This window comes from Nelumbo lutea, chromosome 3, assembly GCF_056320005.1.
Source record: "Nelumbo lutea isolate HS-2025 chromosome 3, American lotus-T2T, whole genome shotgun sequence".
Lineage (NCBI taxonomy): Eukaryota > Viridiplantae > Streptophyta > Magnoliopsida > Proteales > Nelumbonaceae > Nelumbo > Nelumbo lutea.
This window is the reverse complement of record NC_142686.1, coordinates 23,825,882-23,835,242: the sequence shown is the minus strand read 5'-3', so window position 1 is coordinate 23,835,242 and position 9,361 is coordinate 23,825,882. Positions and strand designations below refer to the sequence as shown.

Here is a 9,361-nt window from a genome sequence, read left to right as displayed (position 1 = left end):
TTTGATTTGATGGATTCAACATGTATTAACGATCCCAGGTTTTTTCATTATAAATTGGTAACTGTTTAATTTGTCGGTTACCAAACTCTGCTTCCCAAGATTGTATCCAAGCAACAACATCCGGCTCCCTTGTTGCTACACGTGGTCATGTCACATGCCTTGACCGTGGTAGATAATCTATCATCAAGGTACAACCAAGAAGCGTCTCGTCTAATGAATGTTGTTGACTCACTCTACAGATACAGGGGATGTTTGAAACTCCACGTTTTTCAAAAAATTGTGCTGCGTTAGATTTATATAGACGTTTGAACAAACGCCAAATATCGGGTACGTCTTGAAAATCGAAATTTTGATTGGTGTTTTATGCATCGATGAACCATTTTCTTTAACATTTAACTGATGTATATCCTGTGATGCTTACCTGTTATCACATAAAAATCATCCTACCAAACAGTATAATGCCTAATGAAAAACGGATTTGAAAAGCATAGGCGTTTTTTTCTTAAAAATGGGTTTCAAAAAACACCCACGCTTCCAAACACCATGACAAAATCTGGCCGGACTACTGGGGTCCAATTTTTGTTGTATACCCATTCGGGCAATTTCACTCTACTGCTTGACAGAGGCGAGAGGCCTTTATTAGCGCAGGATGGTTTGTTGGAGAGAGATTTTTGCTATATTTTTGCTTTTATTGTTTCCTTTTGTCCCCTGATGGCTCACTTGTTGAGGTAGATTCCCTCAACTCAGTTGGTATAATTTGAATATGTATTTTGATTTGAGGGCTCATCTACATTTGTTTCTTCATTGTATCTGTCTACATTTGGTTGGTTAACATATAATTTCTTTACCAAGTTTTGATTTTCTTTTTCTTTTTTTTATAGGTGTTTATGTTTCACCGTTTACCAATAATTGTTTACTGCTGTTGTTGTTTCTTTTCCACCTTTCATAAATTCCCATTATCCATCAACGGATTCTGGCAAATAGGCTTGTTGAATCGTTGTTCTTCTAGCAATACCTGGTTCTATTGTTGTTCAAATGAAACCCAACACATGTTTTTAAGAGCTGCATTTCTTTCTTACTTCTATGTGTGTAAATTCTAACATTGATGGGTCTTCGTTTTAGCAAAGCATGCTTACCTGGCCATCTTGTGTATCAATTGCTGCAAAACGAGAGAGATGCACAAGGAGATATCACAATTCCTTAAGACTGGACAAGAAGCCATTTCTCCAAACGGGATATCCATTTACGGTTTTTGGTATTCCCTTCTTGGCTGATCCCTTTGGTATTTTTACAATTTTATTTCTCAATGTTCATGCATGTTTTTCTTTAAGCATGCCATACGAGAATATAAGACAGGGGCTGCATATGAGATCTCAGAGCTGTTCTATGAATTTGTTCTTGTACGTGTTTCAATTCTTGAAGGTCAGAGGTGAGTTCCTTGGTTGGATTTGTTGGAGTTAAAGTTATAATTGTATATCGTTTGGTATATTTTGCTCCATTATAACTTAAGAAGAAGAACTATCCAGTTATACAATGTTGGAAGGTAAATTCTATTACCTAGTTTTGTGATAGGCCCCAATTAACCTTATGTATGCCAGGGAGAGGAAAGGTCAACAATCAGCTAAGGGGGGGAAATAATTGAACAATTAATCACATGAGGGCAATTATAGCTGGAGGGAATAAGGAGAGTCTTGGGGCATTTATAGCTATGTCAGTTATGAAAAAAGAAGAGTTTTTGGGCATTTATAACTAGGCCAGCTGGGCATTTATAGAGGGAGTCAGTTATGCTGTCAGAAGAATATAAGAAGAGTCTTTGGGGGATGGGGAAGGGCATGTTTTTGTGGAGTGAAGAATACTGTGAGTGATTGGGAGAGCAGGCGGTCTCTCGAAGAACCGGCCAACTGTTAATGTTTTGTTTTCTTCTGAATGAATACCAGTTCCTTTTGTTGATGTTCGAGTTGTGTGAATTCTGCTGTGAAGACTGAGAATTGTGTGTGAAGTTTCTGGGTCATAACATTTTGTTAATGTCATTGTGTCTATTAGAATCTAAGCATTAACCCTTTCAGAGGATTTCTGAAAGCATTTCTAGGCTTCTAGTTACTGAAGGTAACACCATGAGCTCTTTTACAAATCTGAATATGACCGTTGTTGATACTTGAAACAATTTTGGTTGATACTTAAACAATGTAGTGACTGCATACGGAAAGCCCCTCCCAGAAAACTTAAAAGGACATGCATGTTGGTTCTAGGCAGGATATATCATGCCAAAATAGAGACAAGTCTTACTGGCCTTTGGAGACTATAATTTTGGATTAGAGAAGTGAACTTTTTGATATCTAGAGCAAAACCCTGATGCAAAATTTAATTGGCTATATGAGCTTCAAGAAGGAATGTTAGTTAGAATTTGGTTACAGGCATTGACAGCTGTAACAATTTGTTGTATAAAGATCTGATGTAACATCAAATGGAAAAATATATACACCAGAATTTTCTTTATCTTTCTCTTCCCCTCTCCCTCTCCCTCTCCCTTCCTCTCTCTTATTCGTAGTAATCCTCTCACCAAGAACTCTCTAGAACTGTTCTTGACTCTGCAATTCTCCTGAATTATTGAATCCCAATTCCCAAGAATTGGTATCAATTGGTACCAGAGTCTATGATTCTTGGCCTGTGCAATGGCAGATGCAACTCAATCCCAAACTGACATGAGAAATATTGAAGAAACCCTAAAGAATTTGATCAAGGAAGTGGGTTCCTTGACAGCAAGGCAAAAGCACCAAGAGCAGTTGCATGGGAAGACTATGGTAGAGCTCAAGGATTTCATAATTAGCCTTCAGATTCCAAATAACACTGCTACTACTCAAGTTCCAAGTCCTGCCAGTAATCAAGCTACATTTCAGGCCTTGCCAAATTCTCAGGTGAATTCTGCCAATTATCAATTTCACACCAGGATTTCTAGAGTTGAACTTCCCAAGTTCAATGGAGAAGATTTAAAGGGATGGTTATATAAATGTGACCAGCTCTTCCGGATTGATGAGACACCTGTGATGCCAAGGTGAGATTGGCCTCCATTCATTTGGAAGGAAAAGCTTTGCAATGGCATCAAGCTTATATCAAATTTAGGTTTATTCAAACATTACCTAGTTGGGATGACTATGTTAAGCTTTAATTGCTAGGTTTGGTTGTGTGTATGATGACCCCATGTCTGAGTTGATGAATTTGAAAAAACATAGTGCTGTGCAAGAGTACCAACCACCAAGATGCCTTTGATTCAATTTTCACCCGTTTGAGCTTACTAGAAGAATACACTATTAGTTGTTTTCTAACTGGGCTGAGAGAGGACATTCAATTGTCTGTAAGAATGTTCCAACCCAAGACTTTGCAACATGCAACCTGCTTGGCAAAGTTGCAGGAAGCTGCTATTGTTGCACAAAATAAGAGAGCTAAATTCTCACAAAGAGTGCCTCCATTATTACCTAACCCTTTCCTTTCAAAACCAAACTCAAGATCTATCAATGAAATCCATAAATCAACCATTCCCATCCACAACCTTGCAGCCAATCCACTCACCAACAAGAACCCCACCTTACTTGATAAACCCCACAAAACTATTACCACTGCTGAAATGAATGAGAGAAGGTCTAAAGGGTTATGTTATTTCTGTGATGAGACGTCTGTTCCTGGTCATAGATGCAAACAAAATAGGCAACAGTTATTCTTTATTGAGGCACAAGAAGATGAAGAGGGCAACACCAAAGAAGAATTGGAGGATGACATTGATATACCACAGGTTTCAGTGCATCCCTTGGTTTGATACCAGGCATTTCAAACTATGAGGGTTACTGGCTACTACAATGCTAAACCACTGCACATTATTATAGATGGTGGGAGCACTCATAATTTCTTGGATGTGAATGTTTCAAGGAAATTAGGCTGCACAATATCTACTATAGGACCTCTTTCTATTGCAGTAGTTGATGGGAGTAGGATGTCTAGTACTGCTATATGCAAAGATTTTTGTTGGAAAATCCAAAACACTAGCTTTAAGGCTGACATGATGTTGATTCCATTAGGGGGTTGGGCCCTATAGTTTGGGATTTTCAACAGCTTAAAATGGAATTCTCCATTAATGTCGAAAGGCATGTTCTAAGGGGTTCTTCTTTATTTTGGCAATCTATTACAATCTCCTAAGATATCTATGTTGCAACTTTGCATTTTGCAAGTGGAAGAAAATCCTTGCCCAACATTCTTTTCATTACACACCTTCCCCAATAATAAGGTACCTCCTTCTATCTCTCAATTGTTGAATGAATACCAAGACATTTTTGCTGAACCTCAGTCCTTACCTCCTTATACACCTCCTTTTGACCATAGAATACCCCTAAATGAAGGCACCACTCCTGTGAACAAAAGACCATACAGATACCCTTTGGTTCAAAAATATGTCATAGAAAAGTTAACCCAAGAAATGCTAGATTTTGGGGTTATCCAACCAAGCAATAGTCCCTTTGCATCTCCAGTTGTTTTGGTTAGCAAAAAAGTTGGAAGTTGGAGGATTTGTGTGGACTATAGGGAATTGAACAAAAATACCATCAAGGATAAATTCCCAATCCCTATTGTAGAAGAGATTTTTGATGAATTGGGGGGGATCTAATATTTACTCAAAATTTGATCTTAGATCTGGATATTATCAAATTAGAATGCATCCGGAGGATATACATAAAATTGCTTTCAAAACTCATTTGGACCATTATGAATTTGTGGTGATGCCTTTTGCGCCCACTAATGCACCATGTACCTTCCAGAGTTTAATGAATTCTATGTTCCAACCACATTTGAGGAAGCTTGTACTAGTATTCGTTGATGACATCTTAGTTTATAGTGCATGCCACACATCTCAAAGCTGTTTTCACTATTATGAGAAATAACTCTCTTTTTTCCAAAAGAAGCAAATGTTCTTTTGGAGTTGATCAGATTGAATACTTGGGGCATTACATCTTAGCTGAAGGGGTTTCAACTGATCCCAAAAAGATTGAAGCAGTCAAACAATGGCCTAGGCCTACAACCATAAAGCAACTTAGGGGTTTTCTTGGCCTCACTGGCTATTATAGAAGGTTTGTGCAGAACTATGGAAAAATCAGCAAACCTTTGACTGTCTACTAAAAAAGGACGGGTTCCAGTGGAGTGAAGCAGCAACAATAGCATTTGGACAACTCAAAACTGCCATGATATCAGCTCCTATCTTAGCAATTACCTGACTTCTCCAAGTCGTTTGTTATAGAAACATATGCATCAGGCTACGGTGTGGGAGCAATTCTTATGCAAGATGGACATCCTATCACTTATATTAGCAAGGTCTTAGCTCTTAAACCATGGCCCTGTCAGTATATGAAAGACTTTCCATAGTGTATGCAGTCAAAAAATGGAGCCAATATTTAATGGGGAGGTACTTCATTATTAGAACAAACCACAAGAGCATCAAATTTTTACTAGAGAAGAAAATCTCTACCCCTTTTCAACAATTCTGATTAGCAAAGCTTTTGGTGTATGGCTATGAGATCACTTACAAGAACAGGAAAGAGAGTGTAGCAGTTGATGCCCCTTCTTGAGTACAAGGAACTGATATGATGCTTATGGCTTTATCCACTATTTCCATTGATCTATATCTCTAAATCCAATATAGCTGGAAGCAAGATCCCAAGTTACAACAACTTATTTCCCATTTACAAGGTGCCATGCATTCTCATCCTAGTTACTCTTGGAAATCTAATCAGCTCAGAAGGAAGGGTAAATTTGTTATTGGCAGCTGCCCAACACTAAGTTCAAACTTCTAACCTATTTCCATGCCTCTCCAAATGGTGGGCACTCTGGTATAGAAGCCACTACTAAAAGACTGTCTACATTATTCTATCGGAATGGGCTTAGGAAAAATGTTAAACACTTTATTAGGAAGTGCGATGTTTGCCAGAGATGCAAATATGATAATGCTGCTTCACCTGGCCTTCTACAGCCTTTACCAATTCCTCAAATGGTGTGGACAGACATTGCCATGGATTTTATCGAGAGCCTTCCTAAATCCCATGGTAAGGATGTCATCATGGTGGTTATTGATTGTTTAAGAAAATATGCTCATTTCTTGGCTCTGTCACACCCATACACAACCCTTACTGTAGCTCAAGCATTCATGGATCATATTTTTAGACTCCATGGAATGCCTCAAAGCATAGTTAGTGACAAAGATACAGTATTCTTGAGCAAATTTTGGCAAGAGTTGTTTACTATCCAAGGAGTTGATTTGAAGTTTTCTTCTTCCTATCACTCCCAGACAGATGACCAATCAGAGGTTTTAAGCAGGTGTTTAGAGACTTACTTGAGATGTATGTCTTCAGATATACCTTATGAATGGGCTAAGTGGTTACCTATGGCTGAATGGTGGTACAATACTACCTTTCATACAGCTACCCAAACCACCCCATATGAAATACTCTATGGCCAGTCCCCGCCTCTTCATTTACTATTATCTCCTTGGTGAATCTATTGTGGAAGTGGTTGATAGGAGTTTGCAACAAAGGGAAACTCTCATTAAATTGCTTAAATACCATCTTTACAGGGCTCAAAACAGAATGGTTCAGTTGGCTAATAAGCATAGGAGTGATCAACAGTTTAGTATTGGAGATTCGGTATACCTTGAACTTTAACCTTACCGGCAACTTTCTGTGGCAGCTAGACCAACTCCTAAGCTTGCTCCTAGGTACTATGGTCCCTATAAGATTCTAGACAAAGTGGGCGCAGTAACTTATAGGTTGGAGCTCCCTTCTCAAGTTAAAGTTCACCCCATTTTCCTTGTATCTCAATTGAAAAAATGCATTATCCTCCAACCATTCAGTACCCTCTACCTCCTTTCATGACTGCTCATGTATCTTTTGGACCTGAAGCTGTCTTAGACAGGCATATGGTTAGAAGGGGTAATAAAGCTGCTACACAGTTGTTGATCAAATGGAAGGGACTACCTCTTGAAGACTCCACCTGGGAATATTTCTTTGACATCTCCAACAGATATCCACAATTCAACCCTTGAGGACAAGGGTACTTTGGAGGGGGACGGATTGGTGCAAGATTTAATTGGTCACGTGAGCTTCAAGAAGGAATGTTAGTTAGAAGTTGGTTACAGGTGTCGACAGCTGTAACAATTTGTTGTATAAAGATCTGATGTAACATCAAATGGAAAAATATATTCACCAGAATTTTCTTTCTCTTTCTCTTCCCCTCTCCCTCTCCCTTCCTTTTTCTTATCAATAGTAATCCTCTCACCAAGAACTCTCGAACCCCAATTCCCAAGAATTGGTATCAAACCCTCATTCTGCTAGGTCCATTCAATTCCATAGTTGACAGTCTTGCAAGAGGAATTTTTTTCAAGAAAATTTACTTGGGCATATCTTTATCTAGTTGAGAGTATGTAAATTTTGCATATTTTGTCCAAGGGAGATGACTGAGTGTTTTTTTTTTCTAATGATCAAAGAGATTTATTGATTGAAGAAGATCAAGGGGAAGGGGAACCTCTGCTACTTGAAAGACTAATAGTAGGGGACAGAATCCGAAAGAGCTCAAAGAAAAAGAAGAACAAGATACAACAAGAAGCTGATAGACTCACTAAATCATACAAACAGTGTGAACCCTGTTCTTGTACCCGTGTCTGAAACCTCATACAGGTTTCCCACTCTTCTGACCAGCAAATCAGCTAAAGCATTTGTTGATCTTGAAATCCATCTGAATAGGCTGTTCATATGCACAGCTAATTATTTTTCTCCATGGGGTCGAAATCTAAGAGGACAAGGGCCTTCATCAAACAATTTGGGAGCCATTCGATAAAAGCTGAAGTGGCTCAACTGAATAACTTATTGCTTTATATCTAGTTAATAAGTTATTTAGGAGGTTGTAAGCTCCTTAATGCCTGAAGCTAAAGTTTGGTTGATTACCATGCCCTCGAGCATTTTATATCCACTAAAAGTTTAAGTGTTGAGCCATTTGGTTTAGCTACTTCAGCGACTATCAAATAGCTCCTTGGTACTCTCCTCCCATTAACAGATCACTCCAACCTGAAGCACTCAGTCCGAAACCTTGTTGTAGAGCCTGCAGCTCTGCTCTTGGGAATTCCATTGTTCATCTGGGCCTGAAAATCTCAATAGTGGGTACCTGATTTAGGTTATTGAGTAGTCCCTGGTTCTATATTGATACTGAGTCATGGGACTTGTAATTGCATTATTTTCAATTGATTTTACATGAAGACAAGATATTCACAGTTATTGATAAAAAAGTTTTTGTGCAGAGAATATGTAAAGTGGTCTATGATTGTTCATCTTTCTATCTGAGCAGGAAGTTATAGAGAGGTGGTAAACCTAGTTGACTGTTGCTCAATGTGAAATACTTTCTTTTGGATTCAGATTGTGGCAATTCATTGCAAATGGACATGCAAAAATGGTTAGTGGGGTTTATGAGCTGCTACTAATGTTTTGTTGCTATTATTTCCTTTTTTGTTGGAGCTTTGTATTGGAGCCATTCAAGGTTAATCTGTCAGTATGGATAAACAGTGTTCACATCGTTGGTGACTTGAGTTCGACCTGAAGTCCTTAGCTCTTCATATGAAAGGTTTGGTGGGGAGAAGAGGAATACTTCTTTGATCGATCCTCTTTTTATAATAAATAAAATTTATTGAAAAAGAAAACAGAAAGTACAATAGAAGGTGACAAGGAATCATCCAAGAGGAGAAAGAAACACTATGCACTAATAAAAAACCAAACCACCAATCAAACCAAAGATACCAACTCACCTAACCCAAAAAACATCAAAACCAATCCAAATTAGAAACTCCTTTAATGCCACTCAACTTCTAACTCTATCATTGTCGGTGTGAAAATTTTAATAAATTCTCATGCAACATAATTCACTCAATCAAGTGATTGAGCTTTTATTATTTTGGGTAAGGCCCACTCAGGGAATCATACGGATTGTTCCCCTTAATTACATCCCCACAAGAAAGTAGAGAACACCTTTTGATTCTGACTTGGAGAAATGAACGCATAGAACAAAAGAAAAGAACAATAGGATACTTAAAAAGAACTTTTCATTTGCTTTTCTTTTACATCAATTATACAAGAGTGAGAAGAAAGAAAAATAAAATACAATTGAGAAACTATGCAGCAATACATTTCTCTTTTCTTTAATACAAAGAAAATTTCCTTCTCACTCCTTTCTTCATAATAAGTTATAGTCAATTAGATGAAATTCTGATTGTAGACAGCCATACTCCTTGGAATTTTGCATACAAAAAGGGAATTGTAGTCAATCAAATTGAATATTTGATTGT

At 38.0% G+C, this 9,361-nt stretch overlaps 1 long non-coding RNA gene across 1 annotated transcript in view; it reads left to right on the top strand.

Moving 5' to 3' along the window:
* The first annotated feature begins 565 nt into the window (after positions 1-565).
* Positions 566-9,361, top strand: part of LOC148863644 (uncharacterized) — a 35,110-nt gene continuing 26,314 nt past the window's right edge. The window contains exons 1-2 of the long non-coding RNA XR_016108903.1: positions 566-728; positions 1,123-1,255. This is a non-coding gene — a long non-coding RNA (uncharacterized LOC148863644). The remainder of the gene's footprint in view (positions 729-1,122; positions 1,256-9,361) is intronic.